The sequence below is a fragment of the Phoxinus phoxinus genome, assembly GCF_949152265.1.
Source record: "Phoxinus phoxinus genome assembly, chromosome: 22".
NCBI lineage: Eukaryota > Metazoa > Chordata > Actinopteri > Cypriniformes > Leuciscidae > Phoxinus > Phoxinus phoxinus.
Genome location: NC_136897.1, coordinates 22289244 through 22304251, shown reverse-complemented (window position 1 = coordinate 22304251; position 15008 = coordinate 22289244).

The following is a 15008-nucleotide window of genomic DNA, read 5'->3' as shown; positions in this document are numbered from 1 at the left end:
AAAGCTAATCTCCTTCTACGTGTCCCCCTTCAACCCGGGCAGCGATCCCCCAGGATGTCGGATGAGTTTTGACCAGGACACACTCTACTGATGGAAAGAGAGAATTGAAAGAGAAGAAAGTGAGGGAAAAGAGGATTAAAGGAGCACTGAGCTCAGGACATCTGGGTAGGCCTTTATTAGTCTCGGCATCATCCCACAAAAAGAAGCCAGAAGGGTTGTTTCTCCGAGAGATGATTGGAGAGAGATTCCCAGCATCCTTCAGTGCTACAGGAAAGGATCTGCATAAGCTCTCTCTCTACGGAGCCTCAGCGGTATCAGAGGCCACGCTAGGACGTCATGGCTCACAGCACTAATATGGACCCTCTGAGACACTGTCGCCTCTTGCGAGCAAAGCACTCCAACTGTTTCTGTGTGCTTAAAGACCACTCACCATATAGACTACTTTGGCAGATTGGCAGATTCTCCATGTGGACAGAAATCCAAAGTAAATCTGACTCCAGATCTAAAGCCAATATCAATTGGTCGATATTATGTACTGTACTAAACACCAAAGGCTTTTGGTTAAAAAAGGCTGTATTTAACAGTGAACGCAAAGAATGGACTATTTTTTCTTATTTATTATTATTCGAGGCAAATAGTAAGTAAGATAATAACAAAATTTCTATGTGTAAAATTTATTTTACACATTTTCAGCATCAGACACTGACATACTGTACACTGCTGGTCAAAATATATAGGAATGTTATATTTAGGAATATTATATTTGATTTTGTAAAAAAAAAAAAATATGTAAGAAGCCCTTTAATGCTCACCGAGGCTGCATTTATTCATACAATAAAATATTGTAATATATCGTTACAATTTAAAAGAACCATTTTATATTTTACTATATTTTATTCCTGTGATAACAAGGCTGAATTTTCAGCATCATTACTCCAGTCTTCAGTTTCACATGATTCTTCAAAAATCATTATAATATACTGTTGATGATCAACAAAACATATTATTATCAATTTTGAAGACATTTATAATGTTACAAATTATGTATATTTCAAATAAATTCTGCTCTTTAGAACTTTCTATTCATGAAGGAATCCTGAAAAAAAAAAAAAAAAAACCTATGACGATTTCCCATAAAAAATATTAAGGAGAAAAAACATTTTCAAAATGATAAATTTAACTATTGTTAAATGAGCAATAGTAACAATTAATGAAAATTGAGCACCATGACATCTATTGAATTGTAGGCTATGACGCAATAGTATAGAGGAAAAAATAGTCATCAGCATGAGTTAGTGGAAAACAAATACAGCAAGATGAATCGCACTTTGGCAATTATGGTTTTTGAGCGTGCTGAAAAAAAGAAGAGGAAGCGAAAGGAGAGTATGGACACAGTAATGGCTAAGGAAAAGATCAAGGATCAATACGCAATGATCAATATGCCATTTCATGTTGCATTTGTATTGGCTACTCAGTAGATGTAGGTCGTAGCAGCTAACACTGTGAGAAAATCATTCTAAATTTCTAACACTGTCAGAAAATTATATCTTTGTTCGCAAAGACCATGACAACGGCTGTCTTTGAATCTCTCTCACTGTACGACGTAGAACCACAGCTTAGGAGCAACGAACACAGAAATCACCACAATTGGTCATCTTTTTGTGTGGGACAGCCAAAAAACCTTACAATGTTTACCAGGCATTAGACTGAAATCCTAGAGTTTCCACTGGAGACTCTCCGTTATCTTCTCCACACACCCGTGTCTCGCCTGAGTACTGATAATCCAACAACCACTTTCTTTTCCGTCACACACCCAGATATTTATGAAACCCTGGTTTAGAAGAATTTTATGTATACTTCCGGAGTGTATTTCCCAGTATTAACAGATGGATAAAGGCCTTATTCCTGACAACTGCATTTCCAATATAGATGGATCAATCCCAGCTTATGCATTGCTTTTCACAGTAGCCTCCGATATTTGATGGGTCGATATTACTCTGTTTTGATGGCATAAGTCTGCGGTAATCTACTCTTGGCCTGTTCGGAGGAAAGTTGTTTTATTCAAAGAGATGGTGGAGTTTTCACCAGTGAAGCTGTGGAAGTTTGCGCGTTCGACCTTGGTGTCTATTTTTGGCTGGTTGTTTTGTTTGATTGAATAAGCTCTGGTATGGCTGTAAGAGGCAATCATACAGAGATTTCTGAAGTGCCTTGAGAGGTCTAGCGAGCAGCAGCGCAGACCCCCACAGACACTTGAGTGCTGTTAAATAGTGAGATTTTAATGTCTTGCCAGAATGTTCCTTGAGTTGAATTGCAGTGATAGAGTTTGGAATGTTGAACGCTTGTGAATAGACACTTACGAACAGAGGCAAATATGTACAGGTAAGTTTAAACAGCTGAGATCTATCTATCTATCTATCTATCTATCTATCTATCTATCTATCTATCTATCGAACACATGAGTTTAAACAGCTGAGGATGAATGAGTATGAACAAGTTGAGCATAAACAGCTGAAAATAAACAAGTGAGAATTGGCAGGTTAAGTGTAAACTGCTGAAAATGAACAATTAAGTATGAACAGGTGGGGCTGAACAAGCAAGAATAAACAGGTGCGTATGGACAGGCGAAAATGGACAGTGAATATGGCAAGGACTTGTACCCTTTTGGTTAGCCACCTTCATGCTCAATTGCCTCATCCACCCTGCTTGCTATACCTGACAAGCAGCAATTCAGGAGGGAAGACAGGTGGCCAAGGCATTTTTTTCAGACAGGACAGAAATGTATGCCGGCTTCTCTCGGCTTAGGTTGGAATTCACAGTCCCCACCTGGATAACAGCCAGTATCTGTAAAGAAAGGTACAAATTCATGAGACCATTTCAGCATTAAAGCTTGTAAAGGGTCCATTTGTTCATTTGCAGGTTCATAAATTTGTTTATGTGGTCTTCTAGAATACAATTAAATAATTTAATGTTAAAACAACTGTATTATTATTCTTATAATTTACACTGTTGCAGCGCCTGTTTTCACCCTATGTTTGAATGTTCCATTTCAGTTTCAGTTTCTTAAAAACCCATCTTCCGAAAAGAGCAGACATCGCTGATTGGTCAGCGACTCAAGTCTGCTGCGATTGGTCTTACAAGATTACACACTAAGGGTACTGTTTACATGATAACGATATGTTTACATGATAACGATATGTTTACATGATAACGATATGTTTACATGATAACGATATGTTTACATGATAACGATGTACTAAAAACTGACACATTTTTCCTTTGTCAAACAACTTTGTCAAAACGATCCCCGATCACAAGGTTCAGTGAAAACGATAAAAAACTCTGCATTATGCATGACAGGCCAGTAGTTGGCGATGTCAATAGACTGAACACGCAATATGCATGTGCATGACGTTACCGTTTTCAAAAATTCTAATTTTTGTAGTTTACATGGAGATAATACCGGTATCATTTTCAAAAAACGTTCACTTTAAAACATTTTTTCAAGTTTGCTTTTTCAGGCCCCCAAAATGCTGTTGTAGTGTAAATGAATGGCCCAAGGGTTTAGTTCAAAAGAATGTCATGTAAACAGCCCCTAAAAAAGCAAAAATGTAAAAAGCACAATAGGACCCCTTTGAAGATAAGATCTTTGAATGCTACATGTTGGTTCTCCTATATTACACAATATACTTGCAGTATGATTTTTTTTTTTTTATCTACAGTATATTGACATCTTAGTGATTTCATCCACCACTTTTATTCAATATCCCAAAATTCATAATAGAAACGTGGATGGAAACGCAGCTAGTGAGGATGCCAGAAAATAACGTGGCTGCTGATGTAAAAATCCCAGTCAGTGCTGTCAATCATGACCAAATTCTTCAGATTTATCATACAGGCTGGCATTAAAGAGCACTGATGTTCAAACATCTGCCTTGGCTTTTGCCCACTATCCCCCCAGGGTCATATTGTACAATCTGACAAGCAACAAACGTAAGGGACAGATAAAACTGTACAGTGTAGACCGGGCGTAAAAGTTTTTTTCAGTGCACATGAATCCTGCCATCACTACAGGCTCATAAAATGCGCATGAAAACTTTTCAGACGTGTGCAGGGAACAGTCTGACAGGGTCAAAGCCATTTAAACGTCTTCACTCTTTGGCTTTGTTGTGGCGTTTTGTCAGTTGTCTTTTCTTTTCGCTTCTTCATCTCTCTTTTTCTGGCTCTGTCCTCCCCACATTAGAGAGTGAATGCATAAATAGAAGCACGTTTCAAAGCCTCCTCTTGTCTTTCTGTCTTTCTCTCTAGTCCTCCAGGGACAAGGCACCGAGATGAGCTCAGCAGGGGCCACGGAACAAGGAGCCGGGAATGAGACGAGAAGGAATTTATAACCGCTGTGAGTTACGGAGCTCTCCGATGTGCTGATGATCAGTCTGCATGGCAGGGTGTTAATTGACCAAGCCAACAGTTCATTTGAAATCTCTTAACTAGTGAACTATCACATCAGAGGAGCGATCTAACCAAGAGTCCAAAAATTCATTCTCGTAAAAAATGAGGTTTTGTGAGTAAATATGTCACATAACTCATGATACATAAATTAAATGTGTGAAAATGATAATCTAATACTCACAGACGAAAATGAAAAATACAAATTAAATCATTTCTCAATAGTTAACATCATAAAGGAGTTTCTGTTGATGTATTTTCCAAAGCATTATTTCACCAAATTGGAACAAAATCATGAACTGTGACGGGTGCATTTTTAGATAGACTCAACTTGAATATGACCTGGTCTGTTTGTTATTAATGTAAAAGAAAAAAACAGCTAACTAACCCTGTTGTCATAAGGGAGCAGTTATTTCTAATATTTGTACACTACCATTCAAAAATGTAAAGAAAGGTAAAGAAGTCTCTTATGTTCACTAAGGCTTAATTTATTGGATCAAAACTAATACTGTGAAATACTGATACAATTTAAAACAATTGATCTCTATTGGAATATATTTAAACATTAGAAAATATAAACATTTCTTGTTATCATCACAGCTAAAAATGGTTTTGCTGCTTAATATTCTGTGACATTTTCTTCAATATAATTAGAATTAGAAATAGAATGTTCAAAATAATAGCATCTATTTGAAATTGTTATATTTTGTACCATTATAAATGCATTTAATGACTAAAAGTACTTATTTCTTTAAATAAAACCCTACTGACCTGAAACTTGCATATTTTTATATTATATGTATATAATAAATATATGTATAATTGCAAACTAAGTTTAAACAAGTATAGAAACATTATGATTGAATATTAGAATGCTATTGAAAAGTTCATAATACAATATGTTAGAAAGATAACCTCTCTTTTTAGTATGGTTTGTAATGTTTAGTGCAAGAGGGTAGGATGGTTCTACACACTCTGAGTTCAGGTAAATCAGAAATCTGACAGAAAAGATGCATGTTGACAGGTGAGGATGGAGAACCTGTGCTCTGGGTCTCATTGTGAAGTTTGCCACCACAGTTGTCAGTCAGAACTGATGTAACAAGCGTGAAACACATTCGTTTGCTTTCTCTCACTCTCTCTATCCACCTGACAGCAAACAGACAACCACAAGCACACGTACTTTCTATCCACATCAAGAGCGAAACCAGTACTGTACATCATTCAGAAGAGAATGTTGTGCAGGTTCCAAAATCACAAAGTGCTAGTAATACTGGCAAGAAATATCAGACTATGCCATGATATTACTAGGTTCTTTAGTACAAAGATATTATCATGGCTTTTTGGAAATGTCATCATGTTTTTTTGGATGTTACAAAAAAACTATGGTATCATGGTACTGTAGTGGTGGATGGTAATACTTTATTGCAATCATTTAGTACTATGGCATACTATCACTATACCATTGTGCCACCAGAGAATGGGAAAATATGCCACACTGCACATTTTACAACCCTCATCTCACAATTACGCTTGTTAAAAGCCAGATGGTTCCCAGCATCCGTATTTAACACTCATTATACTAAAGAGTTCAGGTGATACTTGAGATACGTTTTAAAAATAAAGCCTTTAGCTGAACAAATGTTCTTGATATAACAGAGTAAAAAAAAAAAAAAAAAAAAAAAAAAGAAGGTTTCTTTACAGTACCAGATGATTCGGGCTAATGGCTGTTCTGTTATTCACAGTTAAAGCTCATTGTCTGTTCATAGTTTGCGAGAAAAAGATTGCACAATTCCCTGAAGTTATTCAAACACCCTATTTACTGCCAAAGGTCATCCAAAACAAGATACACTCCACTAAAACAAAAACATTCCCAAAACAGCCATAATTTAGTTTAGTTATGCATTCTCAGACCCTTTAAATTATATGGAATGTTTTTGCTTGTGGGCCTTTAAAAATCTGCGATGCTATATACATATCCTCATCATGTGTGAAATGAAAAACAATTCTCACATGTCATGCCTTTTGAAAATCAACTCAAATCAACTGCATCTTTGCAAAACAAATAGCACTGAAATGTTGAAAACTGTTAAGAACAGACTATGATGAATGCTTAATAAACTTCAGCCACTTAAGTTATTAAGCAAATTATCTCTAACGTTGTGACCCTTCAGACATAAACATAATGTGATATTCAGACAGCCAGGAACAAAACAACACTAGGTTTCTGAAAGTCGTTGTAAATGTGGGTGTCACATTTGAATATTTTACGTTTTTGACATAAGAAATCAAAATATATCAGGACAAGTCCTAAAAGTTACTCTTTCTCTAAGTTACACGCAAAGTCTTTACGAGTGAGCAACTAAATCATTTGTTCAACCGATTTGTTTAAAACAGGGGACACGCGAGCGTAGTAAGTAGTAAAAGAGTGGCTGCATTCGGAATCGCAAAAATAGTATGTGACAAAAGAAGTATGTCAAAATCCACAGAGTACTCATAAAAGAGTAGGCAAATGTACCCGGATGACCTACAACTTCCGGAGGGATTCTGAAGTGTGCATACGATGGACACTTTACTATCCCACGAAGCCACGGCAGAGAATTTGTGAATGGTGTGAATGGCGACACGACTGACACTGGTAGGTCACATGACAGCATGGCGAATGAACATCCATGTTACATTCAAACTACACTCATTCATACTATATATAATGTACCTTTTAGCAATCATGAATTACTTATTCAAAATAAGTACCAATACTCAAGAGAGTATGCGATTTCGGACACACCCAGGGACTGTCTCTGTGAACGAGTCATTGAATCATTCACTCATTTGATTCATTCAAAACATTGACTCATTCAGAAACAAAATGAGTGAGTAACAATCAATCGATTTGTTCAAAACACTGATATATTCACAAACGCCACTCCTGTGTGTTGCTTGGAGACGCGAAACGGTTCTGCCTTGGCATTGTTTTGAAAAAAAAAGTAACAGTCAATAGTTATTTAATATTAACTTTTTTTTATTTAACTGTTGTATAAAATCAATATCACATTCACAATAAGCAAGGCGATGATTAACAGGAAAAACAGTTCTCTTCCTCATGTGATATTGCTTAATTATCTCTAAAGATCACAAAAAAAAACGTGATTTTTCATGATGGTGCCCCTTAAAGGCTTCTTCCTCGACTATTAACATTTCCTGCGTACGTTTACTTGAGGGCGAGGTAAGAGATTTCACAGGAAAGTTGAAAAGAACACCACTCAGGAGGTGAGAGAAGTTATTTCCTGGAGCCAAAGCCACAAACTGCAGTCCTTCATGGCAAAGCTGATTTACAGATTAGCTGAAAAGTACTCTTCTTTTCCTCCTGAGGAAGTCCCACTTGAGAAGACATTAAGGATGTTTAAGAGGGATTAAGCCTCCTCTACCAACTGCTCTTTAAAACCTTTTCTTCAGGTTTTCGGTACAGATTACAGAGGACGGATCAGTAAACGGTAGAGGACTGACGCTTTAAAAGACTTTGGTAAAATAACCTTGTCAGTGTAATTAGCTTCTCCCCATTTAAGAATGAAATTATACAGATACTCTTCTACTAGAATCTTTCATATTCTAATGTGGAACGAATTAACTATATCTTGAAATAATAGGACACATTCCTGTAGTTCTGCACATACGCTCTCATTTCTACGGCTTCTGAAACTTTGATCACGCCACAATTTCGCGAACGCAATTATGTGTTCCATATATAATTTATGAAAAGGGACGTCTAATGTGCTCATAAAGATTTTTAGGTTACCAAGTTCAATATCGGATTCCTTTTGATCATCGTCTGCTTTGTATTTCTCTCTCCAATAGCATGGCAGTCAGCATTAAAAACTCCCCGCGCTTGAACAGTGAGACCGCTGTGCGTATGAATGCAATTGACTGTACAATACAGGAGACAATTTTTTGGACATGTGTCTCTGAAAGGTAATGACTTATTTTTAAGAAAAATCAAAAACAGCAAGACTACTCACCATGACACTGCAATTTAAAGCTTTCATTTATGTCTCCTCTTATATTTTGAGATCAGACACTCTGAAGAACAAGTTATTGCTCATTTTATGTTTCAAGATAGTGTTTGCAAGGCAGACATATTCCAAATTTTATATTTTTTAATCTTTAATTTGTTCAATTCATTCATCCACATTTTGTTTGGTGGTTTTAACCATGTGTGTGACGTCAATCTCTCTTTTTGGTAAATTGTAAAAAATCTTGATAAAAACGATTTTATTATGCATATTGACTGGCCTTTTTTTATCACTAAACTGTGAATGGTCTCTTATCTCTTGCATCTAACCATCTAATATACCATAATTATTTTGCTACCTTGCACTGATATTTTCCTCCATCTCAGATGTTTTTCCTAAACAGATGTTTCTTCCTACAGGATGAGTGTAGCACTATACATTTACTTTGGATAGTATTGTCTAGAAATTTGGTCTTGGTAGAATTTGAGTTCTTGGTTACACTTTAGACCTTCTATACTAACTACATGTCGACTAACTCTCATTAGAGTATCAGACAAAGAATTTGCCTTTGGCTAAGCCACACCCTAGAATGTAGATTGACCAATCACAGGGCAGCCAAGAACGAGCTCCCACAGAGGTCCGACACTTTTTCACAGCGCTCCATTGACTTTAACACAGGCGTCTCATATTTTTGGTCTCGGCAGGCTATTAACGTAGTAGTTTTATCAAAAATATGGTTAAACGTTGTGCCTGGGGCATTTGCAACACAGATACGCGTTTCCCAGAGAGGTTGGAGGGGGTGTCCGTTTTTTTCCCTTCCCAAAACCAAATCCTGACAAGTGTAGTTTTTGGATTAAACTGTGTGGACGTCCTCACAGTCAACTAAACCCCTCAAGGATCAACAAGCTCACTTTTGTGTGCTCGAAGATACATTTAGCTTTTAACCTTACCGTGAAGTTATACTAGTTAGACAGTTTTATGCTGTTTTAAGTTATGATTTCGGTTCTTTACCCTAATTGTTGATATGCTAGCACAGGCTGCTAATAAATACAACATTATACTCACGTAGTCCGTTTGCTTTGTAATAACGATTATAGAAGTGAATAGAGACCTACCCAGCTTTGCATGAACAGTGTTGCTCCTTGATATTGTTAGTCCAAGCCTGCGTCTTGATTAATAGGATATGCGGTGGATTTTATGACTGTGACCATTATGCTTTTGCCTCTATTTGGATGCCTTGTTGTTGCTTGCATTTCACCTTTATGTCTTGAATATAGCCTTTGAACGCACACTCCACCCCCTTTTGCCTACTTCTATCGGACACTTTATTTGCTGCTCTATAAAAGTTTGATAAAATTTCAGCAGGAAGAGCTGTAACAGCATAAGCCATGTTGATACCAAACCAGAGCCCAGATGAAGTTGACGGACGTAGCAACAGTAACTAAGGGGGGCGGGGCTTAGCCAAAGGTGAATTGGAAGTAGAATATGTTTACTTATAGTCAGTTGGTGGGTTGGGGATTTTAAAAAATGCTCAGTGTTTACATTCAAATTGAATTAAAATTAGAAAAGAGCTGCTTCCAAATAAACAATAAAAAAAAACGTATGAGTTTAAAACAAGATGATGGTGAGTAAATAATGAGAGAATAAAAATTTTAGGTGAACTGTTCAGTAAATCTGATTGCAATCTCGAGGAAACAATTGAGATGGTATGATGAGATCTCCTCTGTGATTAGAGGAAGAGTGTGTTAAAGGAGGATCTGAGTGAAAGTCCAGGCCAGTAGAGACGGATTTGTACGGAGTCTAATCCTCCATGTGAATGAGCGAGCATGTGGTGTGGGCCAGCTGTGCTGGAGGAGCGCGCGAGAGAAGAACGAGAGCATGCTGTGAGGATGATGATGAGGGATCTCTTGCGGCTTGTGGCAATGAAACTAGAGAAGCGGATCAGTTGCTTGCGCTGACGACATCACTTCCACTCTGGACACGGCACCACGTCCCCAGCCAAATGCATTAAAGAATAACGTGTATCTGCAATTCTTCAAATTGGACTTATTCGCAAGTCTCTCCATGGCACTCTCTCTCTCTCTCTCTCTTGTAAACACACTCGTGCCCCCTGTGTCTCTCGCTCTTTCCGCTCACCGTCCAATGTGGCGTAGACATCCATCTCTAGTTCATAATGAGATAATTAACGCTGTTTGATTAATCGCAATATGGCGAGAGGGATCTGCAAGGTCTTCCCAAAGACTTAATTCAAAGCCGGGCCTAGCAGGAGAGCTAAACTATGTCACCTTCCTCTGGGCTGGGGAGAAAAGCTGCGGGGTAATTAATGGACTTTTGGACATAGGGGGTTGGCGTCAGACTTATGATCAAATTTCACTGTGTGCAGTAGTATTTGGAAGGTCAAAGGATGGTTTAATTAGTTATTATGAGAACCACGGAGACCATTCTAATGCACACGGTGAGGGAAATGGGTTGAACCAGTATTGATGCATCAATGAAGTAACTGATTGCATGTATGACGTTTCATGTTGATCTGAAAATTAAAACGGTTAATAGTTACGTGCCAGATGAGTTGTCCATATCCTTGGTCCATTTACCAAGGGAAATTTAAATGTGCATATACATTTTATTTCGTCAAGTTTTAAGCACACACTACCATATAAATTGTCTCATGATTTTTAAACATGACTAAGAGCCATAGATAGCAATTTGTGCTTTTATAGGGTCTTGAAATTTCTTTTGTATTTGTCCCGTGCTAATCCGTGAAACAATATATTTTTGTCTAAAGTGCTCAAGTTTCATATCTGTCATTCTACATTCATCCATCCCCATCTTTTCAATAACAGACCTTGAAATTGTACATACAAAATACCATCAACGTCAATATGTAGGCTAATGGTCAATGTGAAGAAAACAAGTTCAACCAGACAGCTTTGTTTTAATGTTTCTGCAATATTGCAACCCCTTCCATGTCTGTCAACCCTTCATTAAATCTTAACAGAGATGTGCAAAGACATGCAGAGACATGCCAATGTTTTCTAGAACATAATGGCTCCCATGAGACTCCGTTTTCACTTTATTTCATACACTGGAATTGTATTTTAAACTGAAAAGAAAAAAAAAAGACTGATGTTTGGTATACAGAAGGACTATGCAAATCATTTTAAAGATCTTTGTATTACTGGAATTGCAGAAATAAAGTTTGGTTACATTTTATTTTAAGGTGTTGTTACAGTGTAATTGTAAATTTAAGGACTGAGAAATATAAACTAACAACATGTACTTACTGCAGGGTAAGGGTAAGTATTAGGGTTCAGGGTTAGGTTTAGTTGCATGTAAGTATGTATCATTTATTGTTATTACCGTACTATAGGACACTAAAACAATGTGTTACCAAATGTTGTTTTTATTCATTTATAAAATTGACAAATTCTGTTTTTGAATGTTAATATTTTATATTTCTGATATATTCACTTCATCCCAGAGTTGTACTGTAATTATATTCAATATTAAAATGTTTAGCCTTCACATACAGCCAAATATTTTGTTTACAGCCTCTCTAAGATCCTACATTTTGTATTATTATTACTGAAATTACAGAAAATTAATGAAATAGCTTGTTTTTTTTTATTAATATTGAATTCTAAAATTCTGTTTATGAATGTTAGCCTTTAATATTTCTGACAAATTATCTTCATCACATGGATTTTATTATAATTATATCCAATATGAAAATGTTTAGCCTTCACATACAGCCAAATAGTGTCTGTTTATATCCTCTCTGCTTTCCATTGCTGAATGATCAAGAGGTGTTGGCCTTGCTTACATTCCCTCAAACTAATGATGCACAGCGAAACTCTTAACAGCTCCTGAAGTTTGAATAAAACATGAGAAATACACATTCATGTGAAATACCATCAATAAGGGATGCCATGAATACACTGCGCTGTTTATTGCTATTGTCCCAGGACTGTGAAGTTGGAATGCCACCATGCCAAGAGTCATAATGGGTCTTTAACTCTTCAATTTCATCTCTTTTGTGTTCCATGGTAGAAAAAGTGGACAGCTTGAGAGTAAAAAATAAAATAAAAATTCTCACAATGTGACTACATCTCACAATTGCAATTTTATTTCTCTATGTCACTATATCACACAGGTGCACTTTAAATCTCACAATATGACTATCTAATTTTACCCTTTATATTAGCCTGTTTAAATTTTTACTCTATAGCGGAAACTGGGTTCCAAAATACAGTCATAACAACACAAGGGTGAGTAAATGATGACAGAAGTTTCATTTTTGAGTGAAAAGTTGCGTCACTACTTCTGCTCCTCACTGTCTTACTGAAGATTTCTAAACTCAAACTTACTCTCATGTACAAATGCACACACACACACCTTACACATGGGCTAGCATTGTTTGGAGCCATCACACTCCTTGCTTCAGCTCCATGATCCATGCACTTCAGTAATGAAGGTATGACTTCACACTGAGCCTATACATCAGCAGAACAGAGGAGTACGTGAACCGCGCATTAGCCTCTGTTCTGTCTGCCATCTGAGTTCCTCTGCTGTGTGTGTCCATTATTGTTCTATCTTCCCTTTGAGAGGCATGGTGGGAGAGCACAGAATTCTGGGATAGCAGCGGCGAGCAACATAGTCTCTCTCACAAAAGATGAGCTTTATTTATCTCCCTCATCTAATTATCATCTTGCTCTGTTTCACAGTGTGTGTACTGAGAGTCGGGTCCAAAACAGAGCTCGAGTAGCAAGCCATCTGTTATAGATTTTAGAGGGTTTTTTTGTTTTTGTTTTCTTCATTTAATAGTTGTTAAAGTCTTTGGGTAATCTAGATATTCACAGGATTTCTACCTTTTCTCAGCCATCCTTTTCAGGCCCAGGAGTCAGTAAAGCAGATAGATTTTTTTTTCTAAACATGTAGGAGAATTCAATGGCTATTCAGAGAAGCATCTTGTGTATATAAATGCACTGATTGTGATACTATTAGACTGTTCTTTTGAGACTTCAGATCACAAAACAACCAGTAAAGTGTGAGGAAAAACACTTTTCATTTGAACACAAATCCATTTTAAAAAGAGTGGGCTTATGAAAATGTATAAAGAAAACTTTTAGGCAGTTTTCTTAGGCAAAAATACAATAGGCAGAAATACAATAGGTTCAATTCACAAAGAGGTGGATTCAGCTCTGAAAAAAAAGCCACATTTGTACACAGTATTTCAGTGGAAATAACTCTGCCTTATACCAACCACGCACAATTCAGTTTACTGTAAGTGGCAGGTTAAACTGGATTGCAGATACAGCAGTTAATGAATAAGGGGCCATTGACACATGTGTTTTTGCCTTTACATTGTTTTTCTATGTAAACAAGCTAGACGAAAGTATTAGACATTGCGCTTATGTGTCACAGCGTCTCGTGCATGACACAAGCCGAGTCCCGATTCAGAAGCTGTATCCTTCGAAGGCTGCAAGGTCCTAAAGGTTTTTCGTATTCGTCATTCAGTTGCTCTGAATTGTCAAAATACCTCTTAAAATGCTTTCTACGGATGCGAAAAACGCAGAAAATCGAACCCGATCCAAAAAAATTATGACGGAAGAAAGTTTTGGGGGCAGTGTAAATGTGATTGACAAGGTCGTATTTATTTTTTAACGTGCGAAAATTTCATTTTTAAAGTATTACGTTTCAAACTCAAAATGTTGACATATGTTGACATTACTAAGATGCAATTTAATAGATAGTTCATACTCTATTAAAAATGAAGTGAAGCCCAAGTAAGGCAACCCATACTTTGAGTTTGTCCTCTGCATTTTACCCATCTGAGTTAGTGCACACACATTAAGAGCAATGAGTAGTGAACACACACACACTGCAAACCGTAGGCAAACACTCCCGGAGCAGTGGGCAGCCATTTACTATGGCGCCTGGAGAGTGATTGGGGGTTAGGTGATCTTTGCGCAAGGGCACCTCAGTCATATCCTGCTGGTATTGAGAATCGAACCCGCAACTTTCGTGTTGCCAGTCTGACTCTCTAACCATTAGCCACATCTACCCCATGTATATACATGGATCAAGGTAAACATATCTAAAAACATTTTAAAAATGGGAAAAAAAGGAAAAATTTCCCCTATGACAAGTTTTTGTGCTGATATATCACTAAAAATTCTGTCATTTAATCACCCTCGTCGTTCCAAACCTGTATGAATTTCTTCCTTATATGGACTATTAAAAATAGATGTTTAAAGAAATGTTTCAGTGCTTTTTTTGTCTTTTTTAATTATTATTTAAATAATTCATTCAGTGAATCGGGTGTTAAACATTGTTTGCAAATTAATGTGGCACATTTCATTCTTATATGAATCCTCTAACAGTCTTTCGTTTGCATAGGCCTATACCCCAAGTATTAAGAGTTAAGGCAGCGGTGTCCAATTCTGCACCTGGAGGGCCAACGTCCTGCAAAGTTTAGCTCCAACCCCAATTAAACACACCTGAAGCAGCTAATCAAGGTCTTACTAGGCATACTGACTTCCAGGCAGGTGTGTTGAG